The sequence below is a fragment of the Fringilla coelebs genome (assembly GCF_963513975.1).
Source record: "Fringilla coelebs genome assembly, chromosome: 4".
Lineage (NCBI taxonomy): Eukaryota > Metazoa > Chordata > Aves > Passeriformes > Fringillidae > Fringilla > Fringilla coelebs.
Genome location: NC_140032.1, coordinates 73,286,051 through 73,312,128, shown reverse-complemented (window position 1 = coordinate 73,312,128; position 26,078 = coordinate 73,286,051). Strand labels below are relative to the sequence as shown.

The 26,078-nt window shown below is 43.5% G+C and overlaps 1 long non-coding RNA gene across 1 annotated transcript; it reads right to left on the bottom strand.

Moving 5' to 3' along the window:
* Positions 1–7,448: 7,448 nt before the first annotated feature.
* LOC311153393 lies at positions 7,449–24,451 on the bottom strand. The gene is made up of 6 exons (XR_014616144.1): positions 24,238–24,451; positions 20,372–20,823; positions 18,380–18,604; positions 9,753–10,144; positions 8,642–8,699; positions 7,449–7,584 (listed from the first exon to the last, which is right to left on the bottom strand). It is a non-coding gene; the product is annotated as an uncharacterized lncRNA (long non-coding RNA).
* Positions 24,452–26,078: the final 1,627 nt, after the last annotated feature.

The window sequence follows — 26,078 nt, the reverse complement described above, 5'->3', positions numbered from 1 at the left end:
CCATCTCGAGAAGGTCAAGCGCGTCCGCGACACGCCGTCCCCAAGCCGACGGCTGCGAAAGGACCCCGGCAGAGATAGGCGTTTACCCTGCTGCCTGTCAGAGACCCGCCGAAATACGCCCGCCCGCCGCGCCGCTGACCGCACAGCCCGCGTCCGGGGCACTCGAAACGCCGCAGAAAATCCCACCGGCGCCGCCGTGGCGTCGGGGTGCCGTACAGGCAGTCAGGTTAAACGGACCGGGGGCCTTCGAGTTGCCCGCGCTTTTTCGCCGCCATATCGAGAAGGTCAAGCGAGTCCGCGACACCCGCGGCATGCCACTCCCAACATGGCGGCCTGGCGGCTGCCTGCCGCTGCGCCGCTGCAGTACCGCGCTCTGCCCACAGGGCGGCAGCACTGCCGCCCACCCCAGCCGGGGGCCGCCGCGCGCCTCGGGGCTGCGGGCAGGGAAGGCGGCGAAAAAGAACAGGGCGGAGCCCCGCCAAAAACTCCTCCGGAATAAACGCCAAAAAACAACCCCCAAAAAAAACCCCACCCCTGTCTCTAACCCAACAGGCTTAAAAAAAAAAAAACAACCAAAAAAAACACCATACAACTGAACCACCAACAATTTCTTTAAAAAAATATTGAAATATTTTACATTTTTTTTCAAAATATTGTTTCATATTTGTATTCACAATTATATTTATCATGTATATTGATGTATTATGTTGATTTATAAATTTATTTTTCTAATTTGTATTTAGATATTAATTTAAACTCTATATTTTATCTATTCCTATTCCTTAGATGTATTTCTATGTTTTTATACATATTTTTATCTATTGATTATATATTTCTGGTTAAGATTTTTTGCTTCTGTAAACATTATATTATTTCAAATGAAGCCCCTGCCTCTACCCAAAAAAAAAAAAAAAAACAAAAGGAACCCCTTTCTTTTCAACAGTATTTAAAGTTTTTTTTTAAATTATATTTTTCATCTTAATACTCACATTTACATTTCTAATTTTTAATAATATGTAGTGTTATTTGTGTTCTATATTACCTGTCTTCCTATTATTTATATAGTTATATATTTCTATTTCGATCTATGTTTTAAAATCTTGTTTATATATTTGTATAGATTTAGAAATAGAAAACAATAATATCTATATTCACAGTCTTTAAAATAAAATCCTGCCTCTAGCCGAATAAGTACCAAAAAAACCCCACAACTCCTTCTTGTAAACAATATTGAAATAGATATGTTTCTATATTTATATTATATTTTAGTTTAAAATGTATATTTATGGATAACATTTATTTATAGATTTATATTTTCTATTTATTTATAAATTTATATTCCTTATTACATCCACTCGTATTACTTATATATATTTTTAATATGTTTCTACATATGCTTGTATATCCATTGCATATCTCTGTTTAAGATTTTTACTTCTGTAGCACTTCTATTATTTAAAAAAACAACCCTGCCTCTACCCAAATAAAAGCCGAGAACAACCCGTTTATTTTTAAGTGTATTTAAGTTTGCTTTTTAGATTATGGTTTTCAGATTTATACCCACATTTACATTTAAATGTATATTAATGTACGGTGCTATTTGTGTTCTATACTACATCTCTTCCCATTATTTATATTTATGTATATATTGTGTTTCTATATCTATATTAATATATTGATTACATATTTCTATATTTCAAAATATAGAACAATACTACCTATAATCATATTATTTAAAGTAAAAACCCTGCCCCTAACCAAATGGAAACAAAAAAAGCCCTTTCTTTTAAATTATATTGATATATTTTTATATTTATATTCTTCATATTTATAGTGACATTTAAATTTACAATTTTTATTGCCCTATAATGTTATTTATAGTCTATATTACATCTCTTCGATTACTTTCCTATATTTATATTTAAAATTAAATTTCTAATTTAGTGCTATTTATATATATTTTTACATATTTCATATATTTCTATATTTAGATATACATTCCTAGATTACTTCTCTTAATAAAAATAGACTACCTTCCTCTAACCAAATAAAAACCAAAGACCCCCTTTATTTACACCATATTAAAGATTTTAAAATAATTTGATTATTCATAACTATATTCACAACTACTACTTCTGTAATTTTTTTTTCTATTTATAGATATTATATATATTATAGAGAAGACCTTTTATTATAACAATAAAAAATTATTTTTATATTGGGTAGTTTTATTCCTTATTATTATTTATATTAAATGTTTCTAGGTATCGGTATGCATAATATATATTTGAATAGTTGGATTGCTATTTTTATCTTCTTTATATATATATTATTTTAAGATAACCCCAGCCAATAACCTAATAAAATCCAAACATTCCACAATTTATTTTAAACTACAATTTCACGTTTCTATATTTACAATCTATGTTTATATGTCTCTGCATAGATATATATCATCTTACCGGCCTTTTTGCAGTCTGTTCCACCGGCTGGAGAGGGGCAGGGCGCTGACGCGGGCTCTGCAATACCACTCTCTGTCCACAAGGCGGCAGACTAACCGGGGACGAGGCCTTCGATACGCCCGCCCTTTTCGCCGCCACATTGAGAAGGTCAAGCGAGTCCGCGACATCGGCGACCCGCCACTCCCAACATGGCGGCCGCGACAGGACCCGCAGCAGAGATAGGCGTTTTCGCAGGTGCCTGTCGGAAACCCGCCCAAATACGCCCGCCCGCCGCGCCGCTGACCGCACAGCCCGCGTCCGCGGCACTCGAAACGCCGCAGAAAATCCCACCGGCGCCGCCGTAGCGTCGGGTTTCCGTACAGGCAACTCGGTTAGACGGACCGGGGGCCTTCGAGTTGCCCGCGCTTTTTTGCCGCCATATCGAAAAGGTCAAGCGAGTCCGCGACACCGGCGACCTGCCACTCCCAACATGGCGGCCGCGACAGGACCCGCAGCAGAGATAGGCGTTTTCGCAGATGCCTGTCGGAGATCCGCCCAAATACGCCCGCCCGCCGCGCCGCTGACCGCACAGCCCGCGTCCGCGGCACTCGAAACGCCGCAGAAAATCCCACCGGCGCCGCCGTGGCGTCGGGTTTCCGTACAGGCAGTTCGGTTAGACGGACCGGGGGCCTTCGATACGCCCGCCCTTTTCGCCGCCATATCGAGAAGGTCAAGCGAGTCCGCGACACCGGCGACCCGCCACTCCCAGCATGGCGGCCGCGACAGGACCCGCAGCAGAGATAGGCGTTTTCGCAGATGCCTGTCGGAGACCCGCCCAAATACGCCCGCCCGCCGCGCCGCTGACCGCACAGCCCGCGTCCGCGGCACTCGAAACGCCGCAGAAAATCCCACCGGCGCCGCCGTGGCGTCGGGTTTCCGTACAGGCAGTTCGGTTAGACGGACCGGAGGCCTTCGAGTTGCCCGCCCTTTTCGCCGCCATATCGAGAAGGTCAAGCGAGTCCGCGACACCGGCGACTCGCCACTCCCAGCATGGCGGCCGCGACAGGACCCGCAGCAGAGATAGGCGTTTTCGCAGATGCCTGTCGGAGACCCGCCCAAATACGCCCGCCCGCCGCGCCGCTGACCGCACAGCCCGCGTCCGCGGCACTCGAAACGCCGCAGAAAATCCCACCGGCGCCGCCGTGGCGTCGGGTTTCCGTACAGGCAGTTCGGTTAGACGGACCGGGGGCCTTCGATACGCCCGCCCTTTTCGCCGCCATATCGAGAAGGTCAAGCGAGTCCGCGACACCGGCGACCCGCCACTCCCAGCATGGCGGCCGCGACAGGACCCGCAGCAGAGATAGGCGTTTTCGCAGATGCCTGTCGGAAACCCGCCCAAATACGCCCGCCCGCCGCGCCGCTGACCGCACAGCCCGCGTCCGCGGCACTCGAAACGCCGCAGAAAATCCCACCGGCGCCGCCGTGGCGTCGGGTTTCCGTACAGGCAGTTCGGTTAGACGGACCGGGGGCCTTCGAGTTGCCCGCGCTTTTTTGCCGCCATATCGAGAAGGTCAAGCGAGTCCGCGACACCGGCGACCCGCCACTCCCAGCATGGCGGCCGCGACAGGACCCGCAGCAGAGATAGGCGTTTTCGCAGATGCCTGTCGGAAACCCGCCGAAATACGCCCGCCCGCCGCGCCGCTGACCGCACAGCCCGCGTCCGCGGCACTCGAAACGCCGCAGAAAATCCCACCGGCGCCGCCGTGGCGTCGGGTTTCCGTACAGGCAGTTCGGTTAGACGGACCGGGGGCCTTCGATTTGCCCGCCCTTTTCGCCGCCATATCGAGAAGGTCAAGCGAGTCCGCGACACCGGCGACCCGCCACTCCCAGCATGGCGGCCCCGACAGGACCCGCAGCAGAGATAGGCGTTTTCGCAGATGCCTGTCGGAAACCCGCCCAAATACGCCCGCCCGCCGCGCCGCTGACCGCACAGCCCGCGTCCGCGGCACTCGAAACGCCGCAGAAAATCCCACCGGCGCCGCCGTGGCGTCGGGTTTCCGTACAGGCAGTTCGGTTAGACGGACCGGGGGCCTTCGATACGCCCACCCTTTTCGCCTCCATATCGAGAAGGTCAAGCGAGTCCGGGACACCCGCGGGACGCCACTCCCAACATGGCGGCCTGGCGGCTGCCTGCCGCTGCGCCGCTGCAGTACCGCGCTCTGCCCACAGGGTGGCAGCACTGCCGCACACCCCAGCCGGGGGCAGCGGGCAGGGAAGGCGGCAAAAAAGAACGGGGGCGAGCCCCGCCAAAAACTCCTCCGAAATAAATGCCAAAAAACAACCCCGAAAAAACAAGTCCTCTGCCTCTAACCCAACAGGATTAAAAAACAAAAACAACAACAACAAAAAAACAAAACCCAAAAAAACCCCCAAAACCACCTGACAATATCTTTAAAAAAATATTGAAATAGTTTTAAATTTTTTTTTCAAAATATTCTTTCATATTCATATTCAGATGTAAAATGAATATTGATCTCTATTCATGTATACACTTCTATTTCTAAAAAAATTCATATTCTATATTACATCTATTGCTATTACTTCCGTTCATTTATATATCTTTATAGATTGATTATATATTTCTGGTTTAGATTTTTACTTCTGTAACACTTCTATTATTTAAAATAAATCTCCTGCCTCTACCCCCAACAAAGCTGAGAAAAACCCACAACCTTTCTTTTAAACAATATTTAAATAGACTTTATTTTTATCATTTTTCATACTTATATTCCCATTTCTATTTATAACGTATATTGTTGTCTAATATTTATACCTTTGTAATTGTAAATTTCAATTATATATAAATTTATATTCTATTTTACATGTATTCCACTGCTTAGATTTATTTATACATTCTGTAACACTGACGTTATTTAGAATAGCCCCCCTGCATCTACCCCAGAAAAAGCCAAATAAATTCCTTTGTTTTCAACTGTATTTAAATTTCTTAAAAAATTTTTACATATTTATACTCACAATGATATTTATAATTTATATTGCCATTTAATGTTACTTATATTCTATATTACATCTCTTCATATTACTTACATATGTTTATATTTATATTTTAATTACAGTTATATATCTTTATCTATTTATTATACATTTCTATATTTAGATATACATTTCTAAAATACTTACATTATTTGAAATGAAAACCCTGCCTCACACCCAATAAAAACCAAAGACACCCCTTGATTTAAATCATATTTAAACTTTAAAAATTATTTTATTTCTCATCATTCTATTTAAAATTGTTATTTATTATACTTATCGATATTATATATATGAGATTACCTATTAATATAATAATAGATAGATCATTTTTCTATTAGATATTTCTTTTACTAATATTTATTTATATCAAGTATTTATAAGTATTGGTATACATATTATAAGTGTGAATTGACATTTTTATATTATCTATGAAAACCCAAACCTATAGCACAATAAAAACCAAAAAACCCCCAATTTATTTTAATTACATTGAAACATTTTATCTTTACAGTCTATTTTTATATGTTCCTGCATTTATATCATAGACTAAAATTTTCATCGATTACAATGTTACAATAATACATTATACTATAGGTTTATATATTTATCTATTTGTTTTCTATATTTATGTTCCCCACTATCCTATTAGATTTATTTTTAAGTTTATAGTTGTTTTTATTTTAAACTATGGATCAAACCATACAAGATCACTTACCTAGCAAATCAGGACCACAGAAACGCTGCCCCTCGGTCAGCACCGGTGCGCAGCGCGCGCTCATCCCGTCGCAGCGTATCCAAACAAAACCCGTTTCTATTGCTAGCAGAACAGAGATCCCACAACATTTAACCCTGCTAAAAACTCAAAGAGCCCCAACTAGAAATGAAATTTAAAACCCCCACTAGAACTGGCCCAAAACCTCTACACATCCTAATCCTAAACTTCCTCCTAAACCAGTATCTCAAAAACAGAAAAAAATCAAAATACACACTTAAAATGAAATAACTGCCAATAAAAACAAACACCCAAAAAAAACCCCCAAACAAACAAACAAACAAACAAAAAAACCAAAACCAAAAACAACAAAAAAAACCACCCCAAAACCCAAACCAACTCAGTCAATTCAAAACTGCACTACTGACTCTAAACATTACTACAAAAAGCCCCCAAAGCTCTACCTTTATGCTAACTCACAACTAATAACCAATCATCTATAAAAGTTCTCAGAAATTTAAAAAAAATCATTAAAAGCATAAAAATTAAAAATCTAAACTATTAAAATACTAAAAAATATCACTACCCAAATTAAAAAAATAGTGCCCATAAAAACCCAACATAGAAATGCCCCTGTCCCCAAAAATAAAACCAAAAAAACTCGTCCAACCAGAAATAAATCGGAACTTGGGAACACTAAAACCATCACGTTCAAGAAGCACACCATGGCCCTTAGCATACACCGACTAGAAACAACATAAAACAATACAGTCATTTCTTAAAAACCACCCTAAAACCTTTACAGTAAAAAAAAAACCCTTTCAAAAATTAAAAACTGCATCCAACAAAAGCCATCTAATCAATTACCACCCAAAACTCCAGCACCCGAGCCAGCCCTACCAAATCTCTACGTTTACACACGCAATCAACAACACCAAAATCCCAGTAATACGTACCAGAAGTCTATTACAGAAACCTCCTGAAATTAATCCTACCTCAAATACAAACCAAGCCATCCATAAAGTCAGCTTGACTCAAAAAACAAATTGCACAGAGTTCATAATACCAAAATAGAAAATAACACAGCATACACCACCAATGCATATATTATTGAAGGAAATGAAAAATCGCCACCTTTTTTTTTAATTTTTATACTAACTTCTTTTATTAGCTAGAACAAAAGATTTTGCCAGGACTGTAAGAACTTCTTCTTCTCCTCCTTCCTCTTCTTCTGAAATATCCCATCTCATTCCCAAATTCCTTACAACTTCTGAGTTTAAATCCAAGCAAAAAGCAAAACTCGTGCGTTGGATGCTCCTGTCAGATTCTCCATGTGACTCCACATCTTCTTACACCTTCAGTCTTCATGCTGTCCTGCCAGGATGAGTTTCACAGATGAATAGGCACCTGTGAAGAGAGGATTTCCCTCCCCCGCTGCCATAATGACAGAATTTCTGGGACAGAAATTTTACAGGATGTCACTCCACAGAGAATACCTAATTCCGTATCACTTGGCAGTTCAGCTCCTCCACATCACAAAGCTAAGCTAGGACAAGCCAGCCTCGGGCTTCACGAATGGCAAGGCAATAGGAGACGCTCTGAGGACACGCCTCAATAATATCATTACAATTTCCACATCAAGTAAGAGCACGGATGGCGCAGGATGCAGATTCTTTCCTCTCCCATGCTAGAAGCCCTCCAGGCCACAGTAGATGCTTGGGGTCTGTGTATGGGAGTTTTGAAAGGGAAGATGCTTAATTCCCCTAGTGAAGGCTAATAGAGGCCCTTTAAATAACAAACAGGTTTGTAAAGGTGCAGGTTGTCTCTGTCCCCACGCTGAGCCAGCCGGAGCCCTATGGCCACGGCCAATGGTGCCTTGGCTCTGGGCTAACCCCTTGTCACACCTTCTCCACCAGGCCAAGTGGCACCAATTCCCTGTGCTGCCTGAAACAGTCCCTGTCACCCCGGCCAGCCTTTATGCCCTCAACATCCCTTGTGCTGGAGATCCAAGGCACACTGCAGGACACCTTTTAGGCAGTGTAAGTGTAGCTTAGAGACAGCACAGTCCCTGGTCCTGCTATTCTCAGCTCTGCTGGGCAAGGATTCACAGCCCATGGACTCCTTCTTTAAGCAGGACACTTTAAAGCCCTGGCAGCAGCAGCAGCAGCGGCGGCAGCAGCAGCAGCAGCCGCCAGGATTCCTAGACCCTTCCTGCCCTTGTCACCCCCAGCTCCTGGCCGTGTAATCCAGTGGGCTGGGGGTGATTGGCCACTAGCGAAGGATTTAATGCCATGGCAATTACACCTCGCAGATCAGACTGGGGCCTGATGACACAGAGCTAAGAATGCCTGTGGCAAACATCAGCCTGTATGGCTTCAGGCTGCTGCAAGCGAGAAGGGATTTCCCTGTGCCACATAATATGTGCTCTTACCTTCTCCAGAATGAAGAGCTGCAGAGCCTTTAGGAGGAGGAAAGGATTTTGAAGACTCCTGCTAAGAAGAAAAGATATCTGAGGGAAAAGGAAATGATATCCAATACCCCTAAAAATCACATAGGAGTAGGGCGCAGAAATACTTTTATGGGCGTGACAGTTTGAGAAAGAAATAAGTGCAAAGGGTGTAGAAAGAAATAAATTCTAGATTTGATGTGTAGGGATGAATAGGATCTGTAGGACTTGTGTCAAAGTTTGTGTGGTCTCTGTGTGAACATGTGTGGAATGGGGATAGCTCAGCTCGGGTGACAGATCTGGAGGAACAGCAAAGCAACCTGGCCGAGGGGAAGGTGACCCTTGTTCCAGGGGATGGAACAAGGTTGTACTTAAGGTCCCTTCCAACCCAAACCACTCTATGGTGTGACGAAACTGGGGAGTTGTAAGGGAGAAGAAAGAGGAATTCCTTTGCAAGGATAATTTTTTGCCTCTCTAGTAGCAGGCTTTTATTGGAAGGATTGTTTTGCTCTTACACTGACCTTGGCTGAAGGCGCTTCACCGCGCAGAGAGTGGTAACAGCCTGGTGCACACGTTGTTCTTGGGCAGATCACACAGAGCTAGAGGGCAAAAGCCCCCAGTAGTTCTGTGACAGGAGCAGATACTCCTCCCCACTTTTGGAAATATCCATTAGGGATTTTTCCAGCAGATGGCAACAGCAGACCGGTTTGTACTGCAAGGCCAGCCTTTGCAGGCTGCCTAAAACCTGGCTGGGCTCTACCCAAAGCATCTTTCAGGTCTGCTACTCCTGCTCCTGGTATTGAGCCTACCTGGTACCTCAGGGCATGGTTACTGTAAAATAGAATAAATCAGCGCTGCAGAAAACTGCACTACAAACTCTGGAGCTCTCGGTGTGTTTGCAGGGCTTAAAACACACCTGGTGTATTTTAAACAGATGGAAATGATGGCTCCCCCTGAATAAACATGATGTCATCTCTCCTAGATGTCTTTTTTGAAAAATAATAATTCAAGGGGTGATCAGAATGGGAGCACAGACAAACACAAAGAATAAAATATAGAGCGTTTGATGTTTTATCTAAAGCTGTGTCTTCCCTACCATGCCTGGAAGCTGGATTGATGGACCAAACTTTTCAGGGCATTCTTGTCATTGCTTCTGAGCCATCTTCACCAGCTGCTCTTGGGAAGTGTTTGTATTGCCTTGGAAAGGTGATTACCCTGCTGGAAACTGCAGGCTGAGCCCAGCCTCTGGAGGAAGGAGCTGTGCCGCAGATCCCCTCCCGAAGGCGCTGCGGACGCCGATACCCGCGGGAGGATCGGGGGCACTCCGAGCTCCACCTGTCTCTGCCCAGGTCCCGGGGAAGATGTGGGAGTTATTTTTCAGAATCACGGCCCCGGCCATCCTCACCTCCATCAAAATTTTGAGAGTGCTATTGTTTTTAATAAAGAGCAACACGGCTCTGCCATTTGCAAATTACAATACGAGTGAACCTGGAAGACAAAACACAAGATAAATTTACACGTGGACGTTCACATCTTTTTCTCCAAAATGCAATCAACGTGTAGCTTTTCCCTTAAGCTGAAGTATGGACCAAATTCATAGAATCATTCAGGTCAGAAAAGACCTTCAGGCAGTGAAAACAGGCAATTAGGTGTGGTGTGAAGCTTGGGGAGCACTGAAGAGGCTGTAAAAGTCAACTGATATTCTTTGGAAATTACAAAAAAAATGGAAGTAATTAATTAACAATGTATCCCCTGCAGAAATGACACAAGAGATGGCTTGCAGGGGAGATGCCTGAAAGCCAAAGCTGAGCTTCAGTGGCGTCTAAGGTGGGAATTTTGCAGAGTGCCTGTAGACAAGTTTGTTTTCACTGTGATCAGTGAGCAGTGACCACCCCAGAGCAGGGGGTGTTGTGGCTCACAAGACCTGGCTGTATGCCAGTGGTGTGGAAAAGGGTGATCCTGGTTGACATTACTGCTGTGTTTGCTAAAGGGAGGAGCTGCTCAGTCCTTGTCACTTCACTGATGGTCCCAGTTGTGGTGCAGGTGAATGGCACCACTTGGCCGCGTTTCACCTCCTTGGTTATTTTCTGTGCAGGGAACTGCAATGCCATTGCAACTTTTCTGCTCTCACATAATTCTTTGAGAAAAAAAAACCAATATGTTGAAGGGGAAACTGCCTTGTCCCTGTCCCAAAATCCTTTATCACTTGTGGTAAACCCAGGGCACACTCCCTGCACGTGTTATCTTCACGGTAACACTGTTTACAAGTGCTGTGAATAAACCCAAATCCAACTGAGAAAGTTCCTCTTTGCTCACATTTCAATACAAGGCTGGAACTATCACCTTGCAAAGAACTTTCCTCTTCCAGTGGTAGATGCCAAAGAAAAACGCCAGCCTATGAATGCCTGCCACACTACAGAACACAAAGGTGCTGCTGCTTTCAATGGGTTGGGCTGAGCGCTTTTCTGTTCTTCCTTTGCCTTTCTAATGGGAAGGACTGTGAGACATCTTTGAACTACCTACAGATACAAAAGATTTAGTAAACCAGTATTCTTTATCCCATTTCTCTTAAGGGTTTGTCCTGACAGATGCCTTCTTCCTCCGGAGGTGTAGACCACAGTTTGGTCCTTTTTTTCCCCCAACTTTTTTTCCCCCTTTAGCTCCTGAAGCATTTCACACCATAATGGGCAAAGGCCCAGCAGTAATTAAACTGACTGAACACTGCAAATGTAGGCAAAAGAAAAGGCTGGGAGTGACTCTTGTTCTCCAAGCTGGCACTGCCAGCTCCTGAGGTCCCAGTCAGGACAGCCCACGTTTCTGAGAGTACCTGTACGCGCGTGTGTGCAGACCTTGGGTACTGCTGCAGCTTGGAGCTGCAGGCTCAGAGCTCACACCGAGCTCCTGAATCCTCCAGGACAAACCCACCTCTCCCTGCTGCTCTCTGGTTGTGCCTGTGGAGCAGGGAGGGAAGGAGAGGCACACAGGTTAACACAGTGGCAGTGCACAAGCTGCCAGGTATCACCCATCTGACCTGCACCAAAGAGGAAAGCTTATTTTTCAAAACTCTCCATCATGCCATACAAAACACTGAATCCTTCCAAATCTGGAAGGCATAGCCTGGCATGATGCCTCCCAGGTCATGTCTTACATAAGAGTTCTTTTTCTCCTGCACAATGGTCTATAATCCTACTCTTAGAGATATTCACTAAGCGACCTTAAATCATGACAGCCAGGCCTCTGCACGACTGTGCTTAACTCCTGCTTAGCTCAGGGCAGCTCCCCATTGCTCAGGCTTCAGAAACCACTGAAACTCCCATCTTTTCCTGGTGGCTGCCTGCTTGCAGCTGCCCTCCTCTCACCAATGGGGTCACCTGCCAGGCTCTCTAGTGCACAGGGCACAGCAGCCTCCCAGGGGAGTATTTGCCTGGTGGAGAGGTGATTGAAAGCCTGGGGAACAAAAAGCTCAGTGATACTGTGGCTCTGAAGGTGCAAGAATCATGACCTGGAGAAGGTCACCTGGTTCATGCTGAGCACGGTCTCTGGTCACTTCACTGAGTGTTCAGCTGGAGAGATCCATTTCCATGCGCTGGGCTTGGTCCATCTCCATCCCTGCTGTGAGGAGGTGTTCTGGGGGGATGCCACTGCCTGCTCAGCAGAGACTTCACACACTGCCATCAGCAGGGGAAGCCTTTGAGGCCACACCAGCCTGGTAGAGAGTGAGTGAGCCATTCTGACAGTGTTAACATCACCACTGATGAACCCTCAGCTTGAATCCCAAATTTCACCAGAGCAGTTCTTCCCAAATTTTCTGCTAACAGCTGTACAGTACAGCTCCTCTGCTGTTTCCCAGCTAGAGATGTGTGCCAGCACAGAAATATCAGTGTATTTTTTTCCTCAACACCTATCTGATAAAGACTTTTTGGCTGTAATATTGACATTGTTGTGACTATTAAGTCATTGGAGACTCATCTACGCTAAAATAAAATAAAATAAAATAAAATAAAATAAAATAATAAAACCCCTACCTTTAGGCACCAAATTCTCCAACACCAAAGCAAGTGTTTTACTGCTGCGTACTTGGGCATACCGGGCAGTTTATTTTCATTCAGAAAAATGAAATAAGCTTTCCCAGTAGAAAAACCCTCTGCAGCAGCAGAGGATATGCTAGCACTAGTGTAATTAGAGAGGTCAGGAATCAGATAACACCACCAACATTGCTTTATCTTTATGAACTGAAAAAAGAACCCCAACAGTTAAGTAAATGCCTTAAAAAAGTTAAAGCTGCTGAGGTTAATGCATTGTGGGGGTTGAGTGAGCTTTGTTTGTGTGGTAAATTTATTTGCCAGTTACAGCATGAGTGCAGCAAACCATGATGTTTGTCTGGAATTCATGACTATTCAGTTATGGGCAGCTCTAAGAACCAGACTGAGTTAGGACACAGCACATGGTAATATAATTTGTTGGAATAAGCCTGTCTGCTGTAGAAAAACGTTTTGAAAGATTTTAGATGTTTGGGTAAAGAGCTGGCAAAGTCTGCAATCCAATTCCCATCATGAGGTAACCTATCATCAAACATTGGCTCCCAAAACAAAATCTGGCAGATCTGAAGTTTACCACATTATGTCTCCCAATCTGCTTTCGTAGCCTTTCTCTTCCTCAGTCTCTGAGGCTGTTTTCCGTGCAATGCTGAGAAAACAGAACGCTTTGCCAGCGCGCTCCTTACTTTTGGTTATTTTTAAATCTCCACAAAAGCTCCCGCTTTCTTCTGTAGCCAATGCCTCTTGTTTATGGAAGCAGTTCCAATTTATTTTCTATAAGGAAAAAAATCTACTGCCTCGAAAGCGCTGCAAGTATCCACATTGTTCTCCTGCATTGTTTTCCTTATAAAAAAGGAATTCTTTGGAGCTGCAGAGGCATTGAGTCGCCTCCGCTCACTCTTTTTTAACCCCTCCCAGCTCTCAAATAGTGGCTTTCAAACAGTGACCTTTCCTTTTCGTGAAGGCCAGCTTGTTATTTTGGGTTGGATTTCCCTGCCGATTGTTCTGCGTTTCCTCCAGCGTTGCTCCGTGGCCAAGCTGCTGCTGCCGTTCCCGCTCCCAGTGGGATAACCAGGGTGACCACCACCCTGTGCTCCTCCCCCCAGCCCCGCTGCTCTTGGGGGCTTGGGTGCAACCACGGGGAGAGCCAGACCCCTGGCAGCCTTTCCCATCTTTCACACGGATGGCCCAAAACCATCACCTTCTGATAACAGCCACAAATGATAAAATCCTGGCAGCAGCGGCTATTTGCACACGTGGCGGTGTAACCATCATTCAGACGCTCAGAAATGCAACAGCAGCTTTCTAGAACTGCTCCCAAGGAACAGTGCCCATGGATGTCATAGGAAGACACACATAAAAACCTGACCCTTCCTGGTGAAACAGCTGATCCACTTCTCTGCATGGGAATAAACACCTGGTTTATATTCTGAGAGTAATTACTTGTCATCCCTGTATATTCTCTTTCTTGTAACAAGCTTTTCCTTAATATTACAAACCTCTTGGAAGGACATGCAGAACCCATCCCTTTTCTCATAGTACCTCTGCAGGATCAGAGGTCACGACAAAATGCTGAACCCACAAGCAAAAAGCATGAGACACAAGTAGGATTCAGGGTGAGCCTTGAAATCAGTCAAAACCTCTAATATAATCTTTAAACAGAATCTTGGCTACCTGAAGCAGAGTGGTGCAAAGTCCACCCACTCCAGGCTTTTTTTTTTGAAACAGTCAAGATGTAAAATACAGATTCACTGTGCTGAAGGATCTCATCTCGATTTCTAGATGCTGACACTGAGCCTGGCAACAAGTCCTGTCAAAAATAAACTGGGACATCTCAAATACACTCAGCAGAAAAACATGTACATCTTGATTCCTTGAGGACTGCTGCAGGCCTAGGAATCCGGAGCTCTGAGCAGACAGGCTTTGTTTTAGGAGCAACATGTTCTGCTGCATTCGTAAGAAAATGTTCTCAGAAATTTCAGCTCACCAAGAGTTTGAAAGCTCCATGTCTTGGTCTGATCTTGGGAAGTAACCTGAGTGTGAAGAGATGAGGTTTCTTGGTGTCTTGTGAACTTGAAGCGCTGCTTTTCAGCCAAAGCCCATCTAGACCCTGCCCTCAACTTGCATGTACAAGGCACAGAGACAACAAGTGGAGTTTTCTAAATACTCATTTAATTTTCAAGTCGTTTATATTTCAGAATTCAAATTGAGACAAATTGTATTCCTTTACCCAAAATATTTGTAAAACTTTTCGCTTCTGTTTCTTTCCCGGTAATAGTTTCCATCTGCCACTGACTGCATGGAAAACTTCAATGTCAAAATTTTAAGAAATGCTTAGTATTTTTACATCTATTTAGCAATCTTACAATCTTCAGATAAAGGAGAAAAAAAAGATGATTCTAATATAATCTTTTGCCTTGTACTTATTTCATTGAGACGTGTGATAGGAAGCTGAGATCCTGTGCTAGTCAAACTTTGAATGCACTACACTAACAATATAGGTAAAGCCTTGAATAACTGGAAAAATAATAAAATAAGTGGGAACAAAAAGGAGAAAATTACCCTCCCACCAAACCCTTCAACATTGGCAAATACCTACTGTGTTCAGAAAACAGAGTGTGAGACGGAAGGAAGATGACAAAAAGGAGAAAAAACAACATCTAAAATTTGAAAATGTTTCCTGAAGAGCGAGACAAGATGAAAATTTAAACTTAAGGAAAATATTTTGGTGCACCAAATACTTTTCATACAAGTCTCTGTTTTGCAGGATAAATGTTTAAGACACAAATGTTGGCCATCTGTAACAGCAGCAGTTGAGTGAGGCAGCAAGATGGAAAAGGTGTTGTGGCAAATTGCCTTGCCTCCCTCTGGAGTGCTGCACTGCAATGAGCTGGCCACGATCCCAGAAGCAGCAATGCCATATTTGTGTTGTGAGAAATGCAAGGTGCTCAGGCCTGGGAAAAGATCTCTTCTTGTGTCCACACTGCCTGTTCCAGAACTGCTTCAATACCACACTTTATGCTCACTGCATCCAGAGTGAAACATTTCCTCATCTCTATTTCTGCTTATAGGGAAACGACTTTTTCCTCCTTGTGAGTATTTGGGCTACAAATGCAGCAATGAATATGCTACCTAGTAGAAAAAAGGGAAATAAATATGTATAAGTGGCTCTCCTGCTATTTGTGTGGGCTTGCGTGTGCCTGAGCACAGGCAAACATAAATACACACATATCTTATGCCTACAGAATATTTGTGTGTGTTCAGTGGCTCAGTTCCAGCGCAAACTACAAACACCCATGCTCATTATAGGAAAATGTGTAGTTCTTACTTGAAAACTCTCTGAAATCTCTAAAAACATAAAGGCACCTGCCTCACATGAAACATCTCCCCTGAGCTCATTTTATCAAGCAGTGTTTATACTTGGAGTGTAGGTGACACTGTTCACTTGAGACACCATTATCCAAAAGTCCTCCAAAGCTTATTCCAAACTATCTGAAAAAAAGTATTAACATCCTTCTTCAATCACTCTTTTAACCAGTTCCTAACACATCTCCTCACCCACTCATCGATCCCTCTCCCCAGAGCACTTCTATTCATCCCACTAATGAGAGGCAGATTGATTTCTATCATTTCACCTTCCACTGCCTTATTGATGCACGGCTTGTTCAGAGGGAGGACAGTCACACTGTGGTGACAGTGACAGAGAAGCTCAGTCAGATGACATGGATGCTCTGGGTTGAAAGGAAGGTGGGGCTATTCTGATTTACACAAATCTTTAATGGTGAGGACTTTTTGAGAGCTAAAGCTAAATTATAAACTGATCAGTTTCCTGGCAGCAGTCACCTTTGTTTTAAAATGAATGACTGTCTTTACAGAATCTGAGATTATCTGCTAAGTGATTACATACCTACACACATGGCAAAAGATTTGCACCTTCCCTGCACCCCCCCTGTCAGTGTCAGTGTTGTTCCTAGGTGTCCAGCCACCTCCGTGGGCCCGCTCCAGACATGAGCTGTGAGGAATGCAGCTGTTGGCTTACAGGGAAAGTTAAGGAAGTGAGGTGAGGGGCATATCTTTCAAGCAGTTCAAAGACTGTTCAAACAGTTCTGCTGCTTCTGCCTGTCTCTCTCTCTTTTAATTTTTTTTCCACATTTAGGCTTTAGTGTCTCTCTCTTTTCCCAGGGATACATGTTAAAGGAAGTTCAGCTGATCAGCAGGCTATATTCCATGTTATATCAGGCCCTTTCCATGCTATTCCAGCCTTACTTGAAGAGATGATGTATTTGATAGCTTTTAGCTAGGCTCCATCACTCCAGATTTCCCCCATTTTTCCACTTTGCACTTATGATTTGTGATGGGCAAATCTCAAAAGATTAGAAACTTGGCTTGGATAAGCAACCCTATGTTTGAAGTTTACATTCCAATTTTCAGCAATCAGGGTCGCTGCAACAAGTGTATGAATTACTTGCCTCAGATTCATGGGATTTGAATGGCCAAAGACTCTGGCATACTTTAGGAAGAGAAATAAGCTGTTAGCTGTATTTCCAGCTCACATAGCTACCTTGCCCCAGAATTAAACAGACCAAGGGGATTTATTGATATTCTTGCATTAGGGGACATAAGAGCTGAAGGCATCAGAGGATTGTTTGACTTTGGAGCAGGACTCAAATGCTGTATCCCATGTAAAGGCTTTACCCTTTGGATGCTCTGGCCAGACAAGAGGCAGGGGTAGAGATGAAAGCTGTGAATGCTTGTACAGGTGATGTCCTTTGAGAAAATAAAATGTGTGTACTCCCCAAATGCACCAGGGACTGCATGGCACCTATATTTTCCTCTGGGCTGCAGAGTGCACTCTTAGCTCACTCTCCCTGGAAGATTCTCTTGATGTTACTGTGAAAACCTGACCTGTTCTTCACTGACATTTGGCACCACTTTGGAATCAACTTTCCATAGAGATAGATCAACTACAAAATTGGCCTTGACTGTATTTTCTCACTGAGAATGCAGACAGGAGATGAAAATCAAAGTTTAATCCTGTTGCCTGAAGTAGCACAGCACAAGACAATGCCTATCTGGGATGCAGCATCTCTCTTTTTATTTATCTATTGTATGTCTCTGTCTGAGACAAGTAGGTTCTTGCTCGGTTTCCAAACAAAAGAGCATCACAGAAAATACCTCTGATGAACAAAACAAATGCATCTACTTTTTTTTTTTTTTGGTAAGGTTTTACATCAGCTACAAAGAAATCTGGCTACAGACAACAGAAGGGTCTGACTAAAACAGGGTGGAGGGTTGATGGAATTTTGATTTGTCAAAAAAGTTCTCATGGGGGAGCTCTGAGGGTTATCAGCAGGAGACAAAGCAGTTCACAAGTTTTTTAGCTCAATTTTTGCAGACCTGAGAAGTCTAGCAGTAAGCATTTTGGGGCAGGAGCTGGGTAAACATGATGGATATTGGCCACAGGTATCTAAGGCAACACAAAGGAAACAATTTCTCTGGTGCCAGCAAAATGGGTACTGAGCTCTTTGGAAGGTCTGGCCTGAGAGAGTGGTACAATGAAAAAGAAAAAAAGGTTTCCTCAAATGGGCGGTACGAGGCTTGGGGAATGAATGTTTGTGGAGCACTCAGCCCCTGGTATGAAAAGGTGCTGTAAAAGTTCAAAGTATTATTGTTATGGCATACTTACTCAGCAAGGCAGGAATATCAAAGGCTTTCTTCTCCCAGCTGGCTCGGCCTTATCTCAAGGAACTGTTGGTGGGTGGTGATGGCTCTCAGGGACTGGTGATGACAGAGGAGTGAAGGCACTCACTTTCCTTGCAGAGCTGCTCTGGGCACCCTCCTGGTCCTGCCAAGGCTCCAGTTCCTCCGTGGTGCTTTTTGGTGTGCACACACCTCGTTCCCAGAGAAAAGCCTGGAATGAAAACACAGAGCTCTGACACCTGGCTAATGGAGGCACTCAGGCAAGGGCTTTCACTTGCTTGGGAAATAATTGATACAAATTGCTTCAGACATTCAAGGCTGCTGGTCCTCCTTCCCACAGGCTATTTTTAGGCCCAATTAGGCAGATGAAGTGACACGAGAATTAATTTGGGTACACTCAAATGTTTGGGCTTGCCTTTTTTTTTTTTTTTTAACGCTTTTCTTTAGATATATGGCAAATTTCTGAATTACAAAAAGCAAATAAAGGGATTTTTTTCTTTCCCCCCTCCTCTACTAAGTGATGTTCAAGCACTGAAAGCCTTGCTCACTGCAAAACCACTTAGGGCTGATTGCTGGGGAATTTCCTCTCAACACCTTAAACACAAAGCAAATAACAGAATACGAAATAACACATATTCTTGGCATCAGACTGCACGATAGCTCCTCCGGGTCTGTCGCAAAGCAAAGGCTACCAACCCACTCATCAGAAGATAAAATACAATTAAATAATTCATTATATAAATATTTTGGGTGGGGAGATATGAATCAGCTTATCTCTATTATTGTTATCATTATTATTAGCTGGTGTTTGCTAAGGCAGAGATTTTCAAAGCCTCCTTTCACATTAAGGAGGCCAAATTCCAATGTTAAATCCCACCCTAAATTTTATGGTGATAGCTTTTGCAAGCTACCGGGGAACATAGGCAGGGAGGGAAGTATAACTGATGAGATAATATTCATGGCTGTTGTTAACCAGAATTTATGGACAAGCTATTCCTGTGCTATTTGAATATAATTCATACATTTAGGCTAAGGGGAGATCTATAAGTATTCTCCAGCAAAGCCCCAACCTGTGCAATGTTTTCCCAGAAAAGGAGCTGGTGTAACTACCATGGAAAAGGTAAAACCTGACTGCTGGCCTCTGCAGTTATTGTGCTTTCACAAACCCTTCCAACACCTGAAAGCCTCCCAGTGCTCTGGAAGAGGCAGGCCATGAGCTGCCCTAGGTTCACAGCCGGGTGAAATGCTAGCGGTGCCCAAGCCACAGGAGTGCTGTCCCGGAACTCGGCAGGGCAGCTCTCTGCCTTTGCAGGCTGAGCTGGTGAGGAGCTCTGCCTCCCGAGCCCATTCCCGTGGGGGCTCAGCGTGTGGTGCGTGCTGGCCGTGCGAGGTGACGGCTCCCGTGCAGTGCTCAGCCTGCAGGACGTGCCTCCAACACCACTGGCTTTGTCCCCCACGGGAAGAGAGGTGGGGAAGCTGGTTTTGGCCTTTGCAACAGGCAGGCCTCGCAGGATCAGCTGCCGCAGCAACTGGATGTGAGTGCCCTGATTTTGCCTGTGCCCTCCATAACCCCAGGCTGATACATGATGGAAGGTGGTCATGAAATGGCACCTGATTGTGAGACACAACCATCCCACCCCCAGGACTGCACTCTCTGCTGTAAACACAGCACTAGGTGAGAGCATTCCAAATGGAATTGAGTGACAGGATTTCCTTGCTCTTACGTCACAGTCCCAACTTTTCACTGTGTCACGTCATAAGTAAGTACGAGAATTTGAGTCTGACTGCAGTTTACCTTCACATAAACTAAGCTTTAATAAGTATCTGATACTTAGACAAAACCCTTTAATACATCAGGAGAAACAAATGTTTTTTTTCTCTGTTATTAGTACCTTTTAGGATATCACACATATCTCTCCCCTAATTTCTTTCTGAAGGCAACACATACATAATTTTGAGTCTCGAGTTTTTTTCTCACCTGTATCTCCTAAGCATGTCTCAGCACTTGGATGGTTGGTGGCAGAGGAGTAATTAATACTTTCCAATAATAAATTATGAATCTGGGGAAGAAAAACTTAAAATATCATCAGCTTCTCAATATTGAACTGCTCCAAGATGCGTTTATTTTAGATAGTCCAGGCTGTAACCTTACCTCAAAATACTGAGTCATAAAAACTACTTACATGAACAAAAGTCCCAATTCATTGAAAAAACCTGAAGTCTTCATAAGGTCCTTGCCCTGTTTCCTCCCCTAAAAGGGTTTGTAGTTCCTGCCTCATCACCCACTTCTCTGGCTCACATTTAAGCACCATACTCACCTTTTTATCTCCACCCATGCTTTGCAGTGAATCTTACCATGGCATCCCTTTAAGCAGTACCAGCTGATGGTGCTGAGACCCACTAACTGAAAGATCTTCAGTCTGTAAAGAGCTAAAGAAAAAAGAACAAAACACAATACATGTTAGAAATATATTTTCAGAGACTTGAAGGAAACATTAGCAACTGCTTTCTACCAAGACAACGAGCCATGAGGAAAATACTGAGCTTCCAAAATGGCAAAAATTATGCTCTCACAGGCACAACATCAAGGGAGATTTGTCCTCTGTCCTTGTCTGTAGCACAGATAATGGATTCTTCCAATCCCTGTCTCTCAGCAGCTTCATAGCAGGACATCCCTGCAAGGTCACTAAAAGCTGAATCTCACAGAGAAAAGTCAGTTCTCCACAGTCTTTCAAGAAATCTTTGCAAAAAGGGACAATGCAGCAGAGGAGGGAAAGGAAAACTGCTATAAATATCTGAAAGGGTCGAAATTAAAAGAAAGTTGGAGTTTATCCACAATATCTTTGTGTTGACACTAGATACGCATGCAGGAAAATTTTCCTGACTTTTCTAATAGAAATTACTCCGAAGGAGTAAATGCTTTGTTTCAGTCTCATTTTGTCATGCCCATAAACATTCCAGAGATGAAAGGTACCTGGCTGAATTCGGGTAAAAATAGATGGGATTTTGAAAAGCGGGAAGAAATGCCTGGGAAAAGTCACCTACATATGCCAATGGATAACCCCCACATTACCCTTTAAAAGGTCATCTGATAAACATCAACATTGGGCTTTTCTCACAAACCCAACACCTAAAATTGCTTCAGGCTACTGTAATATGGCATGAGAAGTTAAATTAGAAGCATATATTTGGTAATAGCACCTCTGAGAGGGAGTCTTCAAAAGCCTGTGCCCCCATTAAAGGATTAGAAGTCCAGCGCACATATCAGCAACTGCTCTCCATCCAAAGAGAAACAGAACAGGAGACAGAAATCAGCATTTTGTTCTGATTAGCTTCTTTGATTGATGTAATGTCTTAATTACCTTTTTTTTTTAAAAAAACATTGCTGCAAGCTTGCCACTAAGGGAAGTACTATAAAGAATACCACTATGAAGCAGAGATTTCAAAGCTCTCCCTTATGTCTCGTGGGTCTGGTAGTGACCTTCCCAGAATATTTGGTGGTAAGACACACAGAATAAAGCAGTCTCCAACCAGCTGGTAGTCTTGGGTCCAACTGTTTTCAGGGGTACCCAATACCCAAGTTACAGACTTCGAGGTAAAATCATTCAAGAATAAGAATGGGATCATTAAATACTTCTGGAAATGTGCTAATTCTGTATGAAACAATGCAAGATATATTAAAAAAGAAGCAGGGATAATTAGTCAGTACATTCAAAAGCACTTCCTTGTTGTTTGGGCAAATTTCCCTTCTGGAAGCAAATCCATTCAATTTTCCCGGAGTGCCAACATTTTGAGGTTATCTGCCCCAAAGGCAGATAGATCAGATTGTTCAAGAAATAAGGATGAAGGCATAGGGCACACCCTAAAGACTGAAGACTGGCTGAGAAATTGGAGAGTTTAAGGGAAAAGAACTTCTCTGTCTCAAGGTCACTGATGGTTTTAGGATGTTTTTAAATGGGGAAGAATACTCCTAACCACAGTTTTTTATAATTTTGGTTTTTCTCTTGCTCCTGACTCAAAGTTCAGGGCATCTCTCCATTTTCCAAGTTAGAGCTCCGAGTTATGCTCTGGCACTTGTGGGTTTTAAGAAAGCATAGATGGAAGGAAAATTTTGCTCCGATTTTGATAGCCTCTTGCGGCCAGTCAGAAAATCTTCTGCACATGGGTTTTCATAGGATTTCCTGTTTCATCCCAAATTCATCTTTTCAGTTCACAAATCAGGAAACAAAATTTCCTCAGTGCTGGCTGAACAATTCTTGCCCAAGAACTGGTGATCAGGCTCTGCACACCTTTTACCAGATTTCAGGATTTGTGGGGGGTACAGCCGTAATTTCTGAATCTGTCAGAGGTGAGCAAGGCATGACAGAACTGGCCTTGCCTTCAAACAGACACAGTGACTTTGAACTCCTAAATTTTCTCTCTCTAAAGTCCTAAGTTATCCTCATGGGTTTTCTCTCCTGGATTCATGAGAGCAGTAGAGTAGCTCAATTGAACTTTCTTTCCCACCTCCCACTGAAGAGGGACATTTCTGAGCCCATTTTTCCTAGTATTTCTGTGTTTAACAGGTCCCACCCCCACGGACTCCTATCTTAAGAGCATACAAGCAGGAGCAGGCTGCTGCAGCAGGAATCCAGAAGCTGGAGCTGTCAAACAGAGCCTTATTAGATACCAAAGGGGCTAATAAAAGAATGGGTGTTTGTTGTATTTCTGGCAGGGATGGTTGCTGAAAAGCCTGGAGAGGAGGATCCGAGACACCTCAGCCCCCAAGTTCCGATGGATGTATTTCTAGTTGATCAATCTCTCCGTCTTTGTGCCTGAGCTACTTCCCACTTCAGGCCTCTGACAGCTGGACAAAGCAGGGTTTGAGCCGTGCCTTGCTCTAAGTAAGTGTGGAGAGATGTTTTCAGCCTGACCTTGCCAAATCAGCCCCAGGCTTGGGGCTTTTGCTGAGGTCCAGGGAAGATTTTCCCACTGAATCGCAAGTGGCAAAAACGAATTCTGTCCAGAGCAATGTGCTGGAGTACTGAAGTGACAAGTGTTTGGGGAGACAGGAATCTACCTTATGCTCTGCAGAGCCTTTAGCTTCATAAAGCAGAGGAAAATACTTGTATATGTTGATTTGGTGGGGGTGGGGATTGTTAAAAGCTAATTATAATTTGAGAAACAGAAGGAGTATATTTAAGCACACTGAACATATTCACGATTATCCTTCTATATTAAAGAGATAAAATTTAGCAAGAGCAAATGTGGGCTTTGTTTGGCTTTTTGTTCTCAAGTTCTCATATTTTCTTAAAGACCATCAGATAATGAGACGTGGAAGCACACATACAGATATAACAGAATATAACAACAGACAGGAAAAGCAAATCTTCCACATTAAAATACTTTTGTGCATTTTTCCTCTCGATTTTTTTTCTCCTGTTCTTAAAACAATAAAAAACCCAATTCAAATAATGGCAAACTCCCTTCAGGATTTCCATTCCATACAACAACAGTTCCCCTCCCTCACTTGTTACCCTGCTCTCTGTTTCTTCCCTCTAGTCAGAATTGTTGCTATGCTAAATAATTAAAACGTCACTGGCCTTTTCCTAATCACTTTTTACACCCAGGACTGTTTTATTTCATAGATTTCCCTGAGTATTTTTACTTTCCTGAGAAAATATTTTGCATGAGTGTGTCATATGTTAATGATAAATATAGTGGGTGATATTTCATAGAGTCAATAATGGGCCTTTTAAGATATTGCAGAGAATTTCTGTTCCGCTTTTAAATAGCAACTCTTCCATAATTATAATGATGACAACAACAACAACAACAATAATAATAATATTGTAAGTCCTTTACCCAGAGTACCGGCTTGTGTCAGAGATGGAGAGAGATTAATTAATCATATTCATGTCCTCCTTTCTCCACAGGAGTAGAAAAGGTGTGACAACAAATCATGCTTCAAGACTTGCTCTCTTCAGCCCTCTCTTCAGCTGTCCATAGTTCATATTTGGGAATAGAACAGAGCAAGCAGCCTTAGCTTGTACTGCTCAGTACCAGTCTGGCTCCACATTCCTGATTTCCTGGTAATACTCAATCAGGCATGATTGCAAAGGGGAGCCTGGAATGAGTAAGAGAAAAATGAGATGTCAAATCTTGCATTTGCAGGATTTAGCAAAGTGTGTAAATAAGTTATGGCATTGATATCCTGACAGATTGCTCAGCCAGGGGACTGGAAATGGAAAATGAAAAGCCTATTGATTAAATAATTTTTAAATCTAACAGTGGTTTTAGTAGCTTAATACCCTCTTACACAGAATCAAAATTTTTCTCCCCTAGGCAAAGCCTCAACTTATACATATGCTCAAGTTCTCCACCTTAGCCAGTCAGGCCTTGTTTGCTTTACGCAGGGGGAAGCTGTGACGATGATTTCAAGAACCGTGCCGTGTGCCAAAGGCCAAGAATCCCAGATTATCCTACAGAAGTCAGTTCCCAAACTCCCTCCCGGCATATTAAACAGCGACATGTTCAAACAGAGCAGTGCAAGGGAAAAGCCAAAGGAGCCCTTGTTGGCTGAGCACGCCCATAAATGTGCCTCCACCAGCTCCTGTGATCAGCTTTCCCAGCACAATCCTCCGCTGGCCCCCTGAGAGCTGGAATTGTACTGATGTCAGAAACCCACTGCCCCACACAGGGCTTCTTCACCAGATTTCTGTTAGGGGAGCAAGAAACTGCAGCCCTTTTTGGGACTTTTCTCTGCAGCAGATAACTGAGACCAACCTTCAGTAGGTGGAATGTGGGCTCAGAAGATGCAGGTTCCAGGTCCAGGCCTGTTGCTGACCTACCGAACAACACCAGACAGGTCACTTCATGCCTCTGTATAATGCACACAATGATACTGGGCTCCTCTGTGAAGTGCTTTGAGTCTCACTGGGAGAAAAAGTCTGTAAGCCCCCCAAATCATTAATGAATAATGAATTACAGGGATGACAGTACATGAAATGTGTAACAAAAAGCCATTTAAAATCTCAGTGCATGGCAAGTTACCAAAACATGGGTGACCTGGAGGCTCAATTCTCATAATTCTTCCTCTCATCTAATAAAATGGCTTTTTGAAGTCTGGACAAGTGAAAATGGACTTACTAATTGCATTGTGCTCATTTCTAGATGGAAAGATTAATCACAGGAGCCAGGTGGGGGTTTTTTTGGCTCTTGACTGAATTCGTCTAAGTGGTCAGGGACATTAGTATGATGTATTAGTGGGAATCACTCAGCAATACCAGTTCTGTCTGAATCAGATAAGAAAAAATTAGTTTTTTGCTCTTTCTGGGCTTGATCCTTTTGCAGGTTCAACTCTTTCAAATGTGGATCAGGTTGATCCTAAATCCACTACGCCGTGTTTAACTCTGGAGCCACTTCTCCTACCTGATGACTTCAGACTTGGGAGTGGGTCTGTCTGCCTGCTCAAACCCGAGGTGGGAGAGAAGGTGGCTGCTGTGGTGGGATTCTCCCCGGCACTGAGCTACTCCAACAAAAACGCAGAGCCCGAGTGCTCTGCTCCGTGGCTTTGTGTGCGATCTGGCTGTGTGGAGGGGTGCCTTTCAGCGTGCTTTTACATGTGGTTTGGCCATGCTGAGGCTGTTTCACAGCTTGCTTTTACATGTGGTTTGGCTGCAGCCAGGCTGATTTACTGAGAGTCT